General features: G+C 44.6%; 1 protein-coding gene across 2 annotated transcripts in view; it reads right to left on the bottom strand.

The window, feature by feature from the left end:
- The window catches only part of BTAF1 (B-TFIID TATA-box binding protein associated factor 1), an 852,875-nt gene that overhangs the window by 717,995 nt on the left and 118,782 nt on the right, over positions 1–16,098 (bottom strand). The window lies entirely within an intron of this gene.

Genomic DNA, 16,098 nt, shown 5'->3' on the forward strand with positions numbered 1-16,098 from the left:
TCTGACACTCACGGAAACAAGCGTGCGAGCCCCATTTGCGATTAACACACACTAGGCCAGACAACACTCCAGTTGGACCAAGTTCCCCCAGTTCTTGCTTTGTCCAATCCTCACTCAACCTCCTCCTATTACCTGCAGGTACTGATGGAACAGATATGCCACAATCTGGGTGCAGAAATTCTTCCTGCAACACCATTGGCATATGCTGATGCACACACCCAAGCAAGGCATGCTTTATATATCTGTCCTCGCACACCATCCCTTGCGTGAATACATTGGGATGTAAACAGTATTGAAAAGGAAATGCTGTATTTTACAAGACAGTCCATATTGTATCTGGCAATATTGTCTGCAATTGAATACTCCTTCCCTGTGCTTGTAACTGTTTCTCATGTTTGTATATGAAATCATAAAAAGGATTTATACATTGAATGGTTGTGTGATCTCACTGTGTAACACTTGCCAACCCCTTTAGGATCAAGTTTCGTCTGTCAAACCCTCAGCTCATTTCATGGTAGCTGTGGCACTCAGCAGCAAGGTATACATTGAGGAACAAGTAAAAAGTATTTGAACAGCACCAATTGAAGAAGAAAAATCAACAACACTCAAGAAATCCGACAATTTATAAAAACAGACTATTTTTGTACATTTAGACACCACAACGAAAAAGATCTACAGGAAGGTTACAGAGATATAGAATTTATACGGTAGTATAAATCAAATTTCACTCAACCGCGAACAAGCATTGGCAAATTCAGCAAATTTGACACTTAGAAACTTTTGCAGTAAAAAGTTGGGCAGGGTGTAATGCTGTCACTTTAGTCAACCAGCTCCAGTCTGGAGCCAGTCAAGGGGACCAGCCAGGTCCTCAAGAACAGTTACCTTAACAGGAGAAGCAATTCCCAGTCCAATCCAGGCACTTTTATACTTTGCAGGCTTTTCCAATGGTTAGACCTGATGCAAGGGATGAAGGATACCAAGGAAGGGGAAGATCCTCAAGGATGCTGCGGACGTAACGCAGTCCACGGGGTGGGGAGGGTCTTTTTGGAGGCACTCCTCAGTCCACAAAGATGGTGCAGGAATCTTGGGTGCAAGGTAGACATGCCACAAGGTCCTCTCCGGTCTAGTCAAAGTCCAGGCGCCACTAGAATACCAGTTGCCCAGTGTCGCGGTGTGGTAAATATTTCATTACCGGTACTATTTTTTATGCGGTAAAGTCTAGGAAGAATAACTCAGTAAATATAAGAGGCAGAATCCGTGGTATTAGAGGTTTAAAAAGGCTTTATTCCTATACAAAGGAATGTAATTCGAATTACAGGCTTCTATTCCATCACCACGAAAGTTCAGGAAGGAAGGGCATACATTATTGACAGATAAAAGGCTTTATAGGAAAATGCATTTACAGTGAAACAGATGCAAGAGGCGTAACAGCTGATAAGAGAGATAAAATATGCATACGTAACCAAAAAAGGCGTAAACATGGGTGTAACTAAAATACGTCATTAAACATGATGTCACAAATGGGTGGATCCATAAGAGAATCCTGCAATGTCAGCAGAAATATTTGGCAGAGATGCGTGCGCAGCCGCATGACGTGTGATTGACGTGCAACTAGAGGGTGAAGGGGACTTGACATTTAGCTCTACATGTGGAGACAGAAGTCTGAGGGTCATGTCAACCTAATCCCAAATCATATCTAGTATCCTATGTTTAAAGAACTGTATTATCCAAAAGGAAAGGTCTCTCGGACGGAATCTATTCTATACTGACTGTTAGTGCGTGTACGGGCGTCTAAGTGTCTACGTGAGATGCGAGGGGGCAGGAATCTTCCATGGTAACGGGGCTATGAATTACTTGCACGAGGACAGTGAGGCCTGGCCCCTTGCACGGTAGCTGGAGGAATGTTTACCTAAACTGCTAGACAGGAATGCATCGGATGAGGAGCGAAGCAGATAATCTTGAAGGTGAAATACAGTGTTTGGCAGGCAACAGGCTGGATCAGGCACCGTTAGCCGCGCAGGGAGTAGGACAAAGTTCATGGGTACAGATGCGAGCTCGGACTGGAGCTTTCAGAGGCAGAAGGCAGGAAAAGGCTTGATGACAGAATTCAGGGCCTACTCGCCTGAATCTGTAAAATGTGGAAAGTGAACCACATAAAGTCGGTGGCCTTTCATACTTAGGAATGGAATATCTGACCCATTCATGGTGGATCTGAAAGAGGACATGTTGACGGTGGACGCACATGTATTTGCGTCTTCAGAGCTGGAACTGGAGGGAACATACATGTACTTGTAGCATGCACATGGAGCCGTTGGGGTCTACGATAGGGGACATAACTGATCACAAAATTCATATTTCCTCATTCCCTCCTTGTCCCCTACGGACCCTCAGGAGATATCGATCTTCATCAATCCATCGATCTGTTCAGATAGCATCATTTGTTCTTCTTTCTTCTTCCGGGATTTTGAATGAAAACTTGGAGGTGGAATACACGATGTGGCACACAGGCCACAAATCGCTGGCCCACATTGTAGACATAAGCAGCAACTGAATAGTATGAAAAAGCCAATACCTAGGAAGGATAGGATTCTCCATCCCCAGGCTGACAACACGCCCCAGAACCAACCGGACCAAGTCCAGGTGCCTGGACTCTGGTGTATCTGGCTTATAATCTTATGAAGGCGGGTTATGGCTTTATATACTGACGGCGAATTTTCTGGTATGAAAATGCAGCAACTTGATCCGATGACCCTACAAGCTCCGCCCCTATCGGCCAGGATGACGTCAAGGACAAGACGATTTTGAAGCACAACAATCCGCATAGCAGACTGCTCTTCTGTTAAATTGCCTAAGGCGGAAATAGTCTCGTTCACTACTGCTTCAAGGGTTCTGGTTAATCTACGTATCAGCTTACTATTAGTGACTGTACCTATATAGGGAAAGAACCCTTTATTGAAATCTGTGTATTTTTCCCATGCTGTTTCAGTGTAATCGACAATTGGGAGATCTCTCTGTTGTCTATTGTGTACTAAATGGGTATTTCTGTGATAATCAGGAGGAGCTAGGAAAACAGGTGGCAGAAGGAATGCTATGTAACAGGTACCATCCCAATCTAAAGGTAGACATATATATGCGGTCTGACCACATATGAAGTAGGAATGACGGGAAACTCTAAATGTAGACTTGCCTTGATCACTGAATTTTATTACAGTGGTGCATTTACTATGGCCCATGTGTATGGAACCATTCTTTTGTACACATAATTCCCCTTTTACTGGGAATACTGACATGGCGGGCAAGATTGGTGTAGCTTCGGATTCAACGTTCAGGATCATGAGGTTAAGTGTAAAATTACCTAATCCATATACTTCATTTTCTAGATCAGTTCCTGTTCTTTTGGGAAGTCCCTCCTTGTTAGGGTAGCAGACTTTAAGCAAAACCAGGTTCAGGTTTCCCCATACCCAGTTGTCTTGATAAACTGCGGAATTTGAATCTAAGGAATTAATCAAACTAAACCATGCTCCACAGGAGCCATTGTGTGTGAACGGATATGGAAAGAGGGGCAAAACTCCCTTATAGTTTTGATAGGGAGGGAGTCGGCCACATATCCAACAATTGGTAGCATTGCTGGTCTGATGAGAATGATGTAACATACTAATGAATGTGTTGTTGCGCAGCGCAAATCTATAGGACAACTCATGCGGAGGTAATTCGCTAAAAGAATGTTCTGCAGTTACATTGTAAGCACGCTTAAGAATAGGGTAATACATATGCAATAGTATGCTGAAAACGATGATCAGAAGACTTAGAAAAAACAAAATTAATAGTGTTACTGTGCAGTGACTACGAAGTGATTTACAATACGCATGCTTTTTAAGCTGCATCTGCTGATTTCTTTCTCTATTCCGGTCTAGAGGATACATGTCAGAGACAAATTCAACCGATTCACCTTGGGGAGGACTTAAACAATCAAATTGTCTGACTTGCTAGACCTCAATTTTAGTTTATAAAGTTCTGGTTTTGACTGCTCAACCAAGGGGAGCTTTGAGTCTGTCTGTGAGGGAATACAAGGTTGAGTATTCACACTGGATGGTAGTCCATAAAATTTCTTGATATGACGCGAGTGCAACCACCCTTTGCGACCCTCAATCTTCACGGCTGTCCTTGTAGTTAGTAGAACTAGCTTCGGCGACTTCCACCTAGGCTCCAGTTGGGTCTTCCGGTCGAAATTCCGGACCAGAACCAGGTCACCAGGAACCACGTCATGGGGCTTCACCTCAGTATTATCGGGAAAAGCTGCGGCTACCTGTGAACGACAAGATTGTAGTGCAGACATCAAGGAAGCTAGGTAATCTGTCAGCATATTACAGTCAACATCAGTGATTTTGCGAGGTACAGGCGTCCCCCACATATTTGGTGGTCTACCGAAGATCACCTCGTACGGGGATAGCCCTGTTCGAGAATGTGCTACCATTCTCATGTAAAAGAGCGCAACTGGTAAGGCTACTATCCAATCGACACCTTTTTCTCTACATATTTTGGACAATCTAATTTTCAGAGTTTGATTATGACGTTCCACGAGACCTGCTGCCTCGGGATGTCGGACACAGTGGAATTTCCATTGGTAGCCTAACAAAAGGGAAACGGGTTTCATTAGTTCGGATGAGAACGGCTGGCCGTTATCTGAGTAGACAACACGTGGTAAACCGTACCGTGGGAAAAATTCTCGAACTAACTGTTTGGCAGTAGTCGGGGCGGTGTAATCTGAAACCGGGTAGGCTTCTGTCCAACGGGAAAGAGCACAGACAACTACGAGAACATATTTGAATCCTCGACATCGTTCCATCTGGATATAATCCATCTGGAGGACTTCAAAAGCATGATCGGGAGGTTGAAATCCACCCTGCTCTACGGGGATACTTTTACCTGGATTAAACTGACAACATATCATACAGGTACGAACTTTTTGTTTAGCTGCTGCTCGCAAGTGTTTGTTGAACCAAATGTGTTGAATGCTGTCTAGCATAGCTTTCTCTCCTAGGTGCGCTGGACTATGTATTGTATTAATGATGACTTGAACCATGGAGTCGGGAAGAAACCATATAGATTTTTCCTTCGTCATCCATCCTTGATCCGTTTGGATCCCTCCTAATTCAGTCCATTTCTTTATTTCTTCTGGTGTAGCATGTGTCTGTCAATTACATCAAGGGCGGGATCCTTAACTGTCATGCAATGTGTTGGTGTCGGAACTATTGTCTTTGTCATGTCAGTTGTGTGAGTCTGATTCTGAGCAGTCTGTTTAGCTGCTCTGTCAGCTAGGTCATTACCCTGAGAAATGATATCGGTAACTTTTGTGTGGGCTTTGCATTTCATAATCGATATTGCAGTAGGTAGATGAATCGCGTCTAATAGGGCTTGAATGAGGGGTCCGTGTTGGATGTGGGCACCGTGAGAAGTTAAATAACCTCTCTCTCGCCATAGTACGCCGAAGTCATGGACGACTCCGAATGCATAACGTGAATCTGTGTATATGTTGACTTTCTTATTCTTGGCTTGAATACAGGCTTGTGTCAGAGCGATGAGCTCTGCTGCTTGAGCTGACAAAATGTTAATAGTTTGTTTCAATGACTTCAGTGTCTGTTGTGACTGCGTAAGCGGCCACTAACTCTCCTGTACTTGTTCTCATACATGACCCATCTACATACAATGTCAAGTCTGGATCTGACAAAGGGATATCTGTCAAGTCTTGTCTGGGTTTCGTCGTGATAGTAATGACTTCGACACAATCATGTGCCAATGGATCTGTTCCGCCCACTGGTAACAGTGTGGCAGGGTTTAATGTATTACAACGTCTGATTTCTATATGTGGCTGAAACAATGTCAGTTCGTAACCAGTGAGTCTCGCTATAGTCAAGTGTTGTGTTTGTGTGCGGTTCAAGAGAACCTCGACTGCGTGCGGTACTTGTACTGTCAATTGATGTCCTAACACTATGGCATCGCTTTGTCTGATAGCTAAAGCTGTTGCGGCCACCGATTTCAGGCACGCAGGAAGAGCCTGAGCTACTGGATCTAATGTACTAGAGAAATAAGCACATGGTTTGTGTGATCCTGCTTGTTCCTGAGTGAGTACTGACAAGGCAGTACCTTCGCGTTCTGTAACAAAGAGTGTAAACCGTTTACTGTAACATGGTGTTGCTAAAACAGGTGTTTGGCATAAAGCTTTCTTTAAGCTTTCAAAGGCATGTGTATGTTCTTGAGTCCAAGGGAGGACAGTCGATGTGGCTGCCTCCTGTGTTGTTAACTGGATGAGTGGTTTTGCTAGAAATGCATATTGAGGGATCCACTGCCTACAGTATGAAGTGAGGCCTATAAAAGCCCGTACCTCTTTTTGTGTCTTGGGTGGTGGCATGTTAGCGATTAACTGGATACGGTCGGGTGTAAGCTGCCTTCCCTCCTTGGACAGCGAGTGCCCAAGGTAAACAACTCGCTGGACACAGAATTGCAGCTTAGAAGGGGACACCTTGTGCCCCTTGTCGGCCAAAAATTTTAAAACCGTCAGTGACGCTTTTTCACATTCATGTTCGCTTCGGGCGGTGATCAGCAGATCGACATATTGAAGCAAGGCAGTGTTAACTGGCATGTGGATACTGTCAAGTTCTCGTTTCAGTGCTTGGCTATAGATGCTAGGGCTTTCTGTAAATCCTTGAGGTGCGCGTGTGAATTTAAAGCTTCGTCCATGTAAACTGAATCCGAACAGATATTGACTTTCCGGATCTATTGGGACGCTAAAGAAAGCATTCTTGAGATCAATTACAGTGAAGAACGTTGCTTCTGAATCAATAGCTGTTAGTAATGACGAGATATCTGGGACCACAGGGTATTGTGGTACAATACATTTATTTAATTCGCGCAGGTCAATAACTAATCGATATACTGGTGGTGCTTTTGGATCCGTTCTTTTAAGAATCGGAATTATCGGGGAATTACATACATTGGAGTCGGTTTCGACAACCACTCCTTGTACAATGAGTTCGTCAACGATTTGCAGCAAAGCCACAACAGCATCGGGTGGTAATTTGTATTGTCGTATTCGTGGTAGTATTACTCCTGTTTTTAGTGTGACACGATATGGTGTAATATTCATGCAACCAACATCAGTGGGGCCTTGTGCCCATAAATGTGTAGGTAAATTCTGCAGTCGGTGATCCATGTCTCTGGACACGTAGTGACCTTTGAAGTCACGTAGAAATAGTCGTACTCCTTCCGGAGAACAACATATTATGGCTCCTAAAGCTTTCAATGTTTTTATACCTAACAAGTTTTCTGGACAGGATTTGGTAAGCAATAAATCTGTAGTACGTGTCAATGGACCAATCGTAAATGGAAGAGGTTGTGTTACGTCGTTTATTATAGGTTTTCCTGAGAATCCAAGGGAAATATTCTGTAAGCCTGAGAGTGGTGCCCCTGGAACTTCACTGCGTCTTATAGTTGTTCTGCTTGCCCCTGTATCAAGTAAGAACTTTCTGTCTTCCCCTAATAGTTCACTATGTACATAAGGTCCCTCTTGGTCTACAGGAACCTCAATAAGGGGTAAGCCAACTTCCCTCTCTAGGCTATTTCATGTGTATCGCTGATACTCGGGATAATCTGCTTGTGCATACTGATACATTTGTTGTGTTGTTGCTTGTGTTGCAGCAATAGGCTGCGCTTGTGGTGGTGCTACGGTCTGTTGTGGAGCTCCTTGTTGCGGAGCTAGTTGTTGCGGAGCCAACCTAGGTTGTGCATGCGGAGGGATTGGTTGTTGATTCTGATCCTGTCTAGGTGGACGTGGTCTCTCCTGGGTTCTACCTGTAGCAATATTATGTTTCAGGACTGGACAATCGTGTATATAATGACCTGGTTGTTTACAATAGTTGCATGTCCCTTTTGTAGGACCTGCGGAATCACCCTTTTGATGACCATTAGCTGGGACTGACTGAGCAACAAGCATTTTCATTTTTGTATCCTTCATACGTCTTTGTTCGTGTTCTTGTTCTTCTTTAATTCTATTGTGGTGATATTGTAACATCTGTAACATCTGTGATGGGGTATTACCTTGCCAGGTACTTTCGAATTTCAATACTCTATTCTTGACTTGCAGCAGGGAATTTTCAACTAATTTTGTCACAAACAGATGTGGATATGACTCACTACTGGCTTTTATGCCACTATTTATACCAAAACATTTTTCAAATCGGGAATAGAAATCACTAGTGTCTTCATCTGGTTTTTGTTTACAGGCTGAGATTGCACCCCAGTCTTCCTTTTTCGTAGTTAATAAACGTGGCAGTACCTGCACTAGTAGTCCTGCTAGTGCTGTAGTCTTTTCCCCAAGTCCTGCTCCTGCAGCTCGGGCCCTTTCTTCGTTTTCTAATGCTGTCCAATCTATCTTTTGGTCTCCCACCTCCCATTCCTTTTCTTTAAGTTTCTCATAAACACCAGCTGGTAATAGGATTTTTAATATTTTCATAATGTCGGGGTAGGTATACTCTCCCATGAGTAACATGTCCTTTATTTCACGGTGGAAACCTGCTGGATCCTTGTCATGGCTGGGTACTACTTTCTTCATTTCTAATAATTCTAGTTTAGTTATAGGCGTGTACACAAACACGCGTGTAAAGTTATTACCGTCACCTCTGATTGGGTGTACTTCGCGTAACGGGTTCTGTCTATCTATGTGATACATTTTTCTTCCTATGATGGGAACTGGAACGTGTTCTGGGCATACGAAAGTTAAATATTGGTTTCGGAATTCTAGAATCTCTTTAATCAAATCAGTACCTGACCCTCTCCATATATTCATGAGTAGTTCTGTCAATATGTCAGGTAAGGGTCCTGGATCGGAGTATTGGCTTTTATATAATATAAGGAGGTGTTGAATCATGTATATACTAGCTAAACGCTGTTCGTATGGGTCAAGATTCAGAAACGTGTGTGCAAGTACATCATCATTGTAGTCGCTGGGACTGTCAGCCCATTGTACTGCTGACCTAGCTAATTCTTGTTCGTCCATGGAATCGAGCATATGGTACCCCCTTCGATCTCGGAGTAATTTATCAACGGCTTGGAATAGGTGTTCAGGGGATTTTGTATTTAACATAGGATTTGGAAAATGCCTATTATACTCTGGACGTATTGGACGTATCTGATCATTAAAGCCTCTAGTATTATTATGGGGTCTTCCTCTACCTACGTAAGCTATCGTCTCCACTTGTTCTGAATCTTGCTCCTCCTCTTCTTCTGATTCTACTCTGTCTGTTTCTCGTCTTTCTTTATGTATACGTTCTACTTCCTTGCGGATTTTTCGACACATGGCGATTATACACGCCTGTCTATCATGTTTCTCTTCTGATATGTTCTGACCCCATTTGACAAGTTTTTGCATGGTATCATGATCTGCCCCGGGCCTGTCTTGATTCCTAATTACACAATTTATGAAAAAACGTAGTAGTTGTCTTTGTACATCCACTTTCTGGTATTCCATAGCTTCGTTAATACTTTCTGAACCTCGCCCTGTTTGGACAAAGCGATATATATTGTCTAGGTGTTCAACCATTCCTGGTATCGTCATTAAATATAATGTAGCTCGTCGTATACGTAGTGATGATATGAGCAATTTGTCCTGTCTACCTGGCACTGGATCGTATCTACAATCCACAAGTTGTTCTTTAAACATGTCGGATGTCGCTAATTGGGGTGTACGTTGGAGTGCTAAATCTCTAAGGGTCTGTTTATTTCTCGGCGGGGTAGCAAACATGTCTGTCGTACCTCCTGTAGCACCATCTGAGGCGCTAGGCACGAAAGGATTCGTTGGACGTAGGATAGAGATTGTGGATGTGGGAAAGACTGTAGAAACGGACGGACCTGTGGGAACTTGTGTAGGAGTTTGTAGTTGCGGGGATACAGACGGATGCTCTTGGTGTTGAACACCATCGGCAAGCGGTGTGGGTGGCATGGCATTAGCATACTCGGGAGCTACGTCATCTAAATAGGAGGAAAGGAAAACGTCCTTTGCTGTTTTGGGATGTGTTTTGGGATGTGCTTTTATCGGGAGTAATGGAGAAGTTAAGTCTTTTGGTATTTCCGGGATAGCCTTAGGTAACCCTTCGGCCAGAAGAGGATACATACCATTCATAAGAGTGTTTGTCTATCTATTTGTTCTGAGTTTACTCGGGTACCTTCCTCAAGTAATAGATTTTCTCGGGTTTTATTTGAATTCTCTCTACCTTTCTCTTCCTGTCTGAGCGCTTTTTCTGTACGTCTATATGATTCTTTACGCCATAATTCAATGGCATCTTTCTGTGACTGTCTGGCTTTCTTTTTCCATAATTCTTCTACTCATGATGCAATCTGCATCCCAGGTCCCCGCTGCGGGCCATCTCTGACTTTCTGGTAATTCTTTGGTGTAGTCCACCCATAAATCAAGAAATAATACGGCGTCTAGGCCATGCTTATGATACATAAAGTATCCTGGAGTGTCCCTAGGTGGAATGGGAACAGCTTCTTAGAGTACCCCTTTTCTGGTTTTGATCTGTCTTAGTTTCGAAAAGAGCGGCATTTTTAGATCTTATTATTAGAACACACTTAATACAGTAAACACAATAATGAACAGTCATTCACACCACAATGTATAGAACGTATTAAAACATTTAACGAACAATGATAACTAATAGAAAACTAGTTACTGACATAATACTGACACTAGGTAATACTTATTTATATGCAAGACATACTATATATACTGCTAAACAGTACAGATACACTGCTGAAACAGTGCAGACCGGATTTGTGTACCCAAACCCGTCTTGACCGGCACAACCTAATGTGCACGTTAAATGCCTCCCCGGTAATGGTACTCACCGGGTAGCTCGGAACGGAAGGCCTCGGAACAGAACTGAAACTGGACCGGACTGGGCTCGACTCGACTGGACTCGGAACTTCGGAACCTGGTGGGCCTCTGTATACCTCGGATCTTGCTCTCTCAGCTAGGCTCTGGTCGGGATACTTCGCACTTCTCACCGCCTCGTCTGGGTGTTGATCGCAGCCTCAGTCACCCCCGCTTGGCTGGAGGGAGATACAGGAAATCCTGCAGGTACGCGTTTTTGTCCGTTCAGCTGTGGCAGGAGACCGGGCCTGCAACGCACCTCCGGCGCGTGAGATGAGAAAGTGTCCCTATTCGAGCGCCAATTTATGTGGTAAATATTTCATTACCGGTACTATTTTTTATGCGGTAAAGTCTAGGAAGAATAACTCAGTAAATATAAGAGGCAGAATCCGTGGTATTAGAGGTTTAAAAAGGCTTTATTCCTATACAAAGGAATGTAATTCGAATTACAGGCTTCTATTCCATCACCACGAAAGTTCAGGAAGGAAGGGCATACATTATTGACAGATAAAAGGCTTTATAGGAAAATGCATTTACAGTGAAACAGATGCAAGAGGCGTAACAGCTGATAAGAGAGATAAAATATGCATACGTAACCAAAAAAGGCGTAAACATGGGTGTAACTAAAATACGTCATTAAACATGATGTCACAAATGGGTGGATCCATAAGAGAATCCTGCAATGTCAGCAGAAATATTTGGCAGAGATGCGAGCGCAGCCGCATGACGTGTGATTGACGTGCAACTAGAGGGTGAAGGGGACTTGACATTTAGCTCTACATGTGGAGACAGAAGTCTGAGGGTCATGTCAACCTAATCCCAAATCATATCTAGTATCCTATGTTTAAAGAACTGTATTATCCAAAAGGAAAGGTCTCTCGGACGGAATCTATTCTATACTGACTGTTAGTGCGTGTACGGGCGTCTAAGTGTCTACGTGAGATGCGAGGGGGCAGGAATCTTCCATGGTAACGGGGCTATGAATTACTTGCACGAGGACAGTGAGGCCTGGCCCCTTGCACGGTAGCTGGAGGAATGTTTACCTAAACTGCTAGACAGGAATGCATCGGATGAGGAGCGAAGCAGATAATCTTGAAGGTGAAATACAGTTTTTGGCAGGCAACAGGCTGGATCAGGCACTGTTAGCCGCGCAGGGAGTAGGACAAAGTTCATGGATACAGATGCAGGCTCAGACTGGAGCTTTCAGAGGCAGAAGGCAGGAAAAGGCTTGATGACAGAATTCAGGGCCTACTCGCCTGAATCTGTAAAATGTGGAAAGTGAACCACATAAAGTCGGTGGCCTTTCATACTTAGGAATGGAATATCTGACCCATTCATGGTGGATCTGAAAGAGGACATGTTGACGGTGGACGCACATGTATTTGCGTCTTCAGAGCTGGAACTGGAGGGAACATACATGTACTTGTAGCATGCACATGGAGCCGTTGGGGTCTACGATAGGGGACATAACTGATCACAAAATTCATATTTCCTCAGCGGTCAAAGGCCAATCATTCCTGGGTTGATAACTCATCCTCTGGTGTTCCCAGCAGCTCTACATTAGCCCTCCCGTGATCAGCGAACTTGCACCCAACTATGTACGTCAGACTTTAGTCCTTGGTGCTGCACTAGGACGGTGGTAGCCACTTTAAGACTTTGGGCAGCCAACTTACACCAGCAGGCTTCTTCAGCTGTTGTGTCCCTGTGCTGCAAACAGGAGGCCAATCGGCATGCCCTTAGAGTCTCTTGGCTTTGCGTAGCTCTGGAAAATGCTTCTTCTTGAGCAGGACACAGCAGACAGTCCCTTTTTTTACTAGCCACCAGGTGCAGTTCTTGATGGTGCAACCTTTCTTTACTGGTCTTCAGGTGAAGCAGGGCAGTCCTTCGGTCCTCCTTCCAGGTCAGATGAGGTCGGGGTGCCAAGGCTGTCCTCTAAGCTCAGAAAGTGCCCCCAGGACTGGATGTGGTTGGTAGCCAAAGGGCTACCAGGTTCCCTCCCACCTGGTGCCCACTTCTTGTGGAGTATGGCACCTGTCTATCCCAGGATGCACTATTCTGCCCACTCAGGAAGAGACCTCCGTCACGTTGTGTGGTCTTCACTAGCCCCACTCCTGAGGTGTGGCTACATCAGGTATACACATCTCTGAGGAAACAGGTTTGGTAACTGTTTCTCCTCCCTGCTTCCCGTGCCAGCCAGTATGCCTAAATAATGGGGCAGCCTTCTACCCTAGTGGTGCACATTTGCCCTGCAAAGCCGTCTATCTCTTTGAAGTCTGTCTTTTGGGGCAAACACTCATGTGGCTTCCTGCAGGAGGGAGGTAGACCTCCCTGGCCTGCAACCTCTAATGTTTTACTCACAAAGGCTCTTCGGCGGTCTTCCCAGGAGGACAGAAAGCAGTCTCATGGAATAGGCTTCATGTGTGCTCGGGAAGGCACAGGAGTTTAAAGGCAACAAAGTGGCAGCTTTGTACAAGCTGCACACTAACAAGTTACATTAATTTCGACTTGAGATTAAAGTCGCTTGATGTAACAAGTTGTTTGACACTTAGGAGTGCCCACTTTGGTCGCACTATTCAGGAGCTAGCACGGCTGAGGGGGTCAGCGTGTAAACCTGCACTCGCCAATCGGGCGACCAAGCCATTCCACAGTAAAATGGCTGTTTCGCCTCATTACTGTCAGAACATAAAAAACTACATTTCCTGCCGGTGTCGTATGTTGCACCCTGCCTCAGAATTTGGTAGGCGAGTCAGACGGGTGACTTACATGGATGCACAAGAGAAGTAGAGGCTTTGCACTGCTTTCAATGGCAAAGTCAGTTAGCCGTGCACAACTGCTTTACCAGTCCACAGTGGCACACTGGGGGACTGGTTTCACTTGGCGATCAGTGTTTCAATCCCCAGAGTTACCTTTAAGCTTACATGCCCTGGGTTCTATGTACTAGGGCCTACAGGTAAGCTAGCCATTTCAATTTGGGTACAGCCATTTCGACATACACCTGAGGGTCAAGATACTAGCATGGAGGTCTGGTTAGCAGGCCTCAGTGCACTCTCAAGAGCCGAAAAACCAGCAGCATCTGTCCAGAAGCATGGGGTGACCACACTTCTATCAGCTCTGTCAGGTGGTACAAAGCATGGAGATGTTGGGTTTCTCAATCATTGGGCCACTTACATCACTGTAGAATCTTTAAGAGGGTGACAACCAAGACATCCTGGGGCGTTTTTGGGATCTTGAAAGGGTCCAATCTCAGCACGTCACTTTTGTTGGATTTTGCATTACTTTGTGACCTTCTGATGAAACCGGGTCAATATATGGGATGGATTTAATGTCTTTTCTTGAAGGTTCTTTAAACTCATAATAAGATTGTCGTCACCGGTAGATAGAATCATTTTGAAGATGTGGAAACCCCTGATGTTTGATGCTGGTGTGGTAACACCTCCTGCAATAAGTGCTTTATAATCATCCCACTCTCACCTGTGGACTGAGGCGAAACTGGACGAGTTTGATAATCATCCTGGTCTTTGTCTGAATATCGGTCATCAACGGGTACCCAAATGGCAACTGTCTTGCATGAGAGCACGCAGGAACATACATCATCTCATTTTTTAACATCTACGAGGTCTGTGCATAAGGGTCATATACCTATTGCCAGGTGTCCTCTTCTTCGTCTTGGAAGGGCTTGTAAGATTTTCTAGCATCAGTGTCTTCTGAACGTCTGTCAGCCTGTCTGTTTGACCATACTCCTTATCATGATCTTGATACTAGACCTTCAGCGGTGTTGGACTTTGATAGTCCAACGGATCCATCATCCTCATCTACATCCTCAGAGCCTTCTGTATTCAAGAGTCTGTGAGGCAAGTATGGAGATACTTTCCTAGGCAAGGTGTGTTTCAGAATTATCGCCAATGGAATGCCTTTGTGATGAGAATGATCTTAGCAGGTCTTTAAACGGATGTGTCAGTCGTTGACAGTATAGTCGTCATAGCAGTGGTTGTTTTGGAGAAGACAATAGAAAGTTTTAAATGGTCATCAACAGAATTGTTGTGGATGTGATCATTGTTGGTGTTGTCAGCATCTAACTTAATATGCACAGCCAGTAGTTTGCCGACAGCTGCATTATGTCCCCAGTGCATCTATCGGATATTTATTGATTCCAAGCAGAGAGCCACCCATCAGGGAAAGAGGGGGACAGAAAGCCCCCCAAGGGGTGGATAGGGATATTCATCCCCAAGCAGAAAGCCCACTAGACACTAAAGAATGTTGCTAAAACATACATAAGAAGGATGCGGTCAACCCTGGCATTAAGCCATACCTCTGCCCCAGTATGACGCAACAGTGTCTTCCTGCCTTCCTGGGGCAGAAAGGAAGTTTCTCCTAATTGAGGTTGCCCCAAATCTGTCCCCTGGGAAGGTAGAAAGTCCACTAAACACCAGGGATTTTGGTGATCACACCAGTCAATGGGAGTCCCCACAGTGGAACACCCATTGACCTTTGTTTGATCTGTTTCTATTGCGGGGACTAGGCCCAGTCATACAAATGGGGAGGCATTTTTTATCAGGAACAGTGTGGGAGCACTAGGTGGTAGGCATTTTCTGGATCCCTGTGGATTCTACAAGATTGCCTAAAAATCACAAATCTTACTTGCATTTTGGTGGCAAAGTCTGAGGTTTGCAGGACATTGTGGATAAGAAAACCTCTTGGGGTTCAGTTAAGGCACACCACCATGGAATCCTCTGGGTGTCTAGTATCATAAATGTCTTGGTGGTAGGTTTTCATGGGTGGCGGCCCAGCAAGGCCCCAAATACCACAGCTACCCCAATCGCTGATCTCCCCACATTACGCTTTAGGGCCTTGCATGGCAGTCCCTTGGCCCACCCACACAAGTTCTGTACCGTTATCAGGAGACAAGTTGGAACGGTGGGTGGTACGAAATTTGTGAATAAACAGATTAAGGAACTTTCCTGCACACATTAGTATAATGTGTGTTTTCTACCAATATTTGGGGTTTGCAAGTGCTTCTAGGTACGAAAACCTGATTAGCCATGCTAGTCACCCCATCATGGATTGAATCCCCAAGGTGTCCGGTTTTTTTAAAAATGTCCAGGTTAGCTAGGTTTCTCTACGTGCTGACTGGGCTAGGGCCCAAAAGCCACAGCTAGCGACATTGCAAAACAAGC

Source organism: Triturus cristatus, chromosome 1_2 (genome assembly GCF_964204655.1).
Source record: "Triturus cristatus chromosome 1_2, aTriCri1.1, whole genome shotgun sequence".
Classification (NCBI taxonomy): Eukaryota; Metazoa; Chordata; class Amphibia; order Caudata; family Salamandridae; genus Triturus; species Triturus cristatus.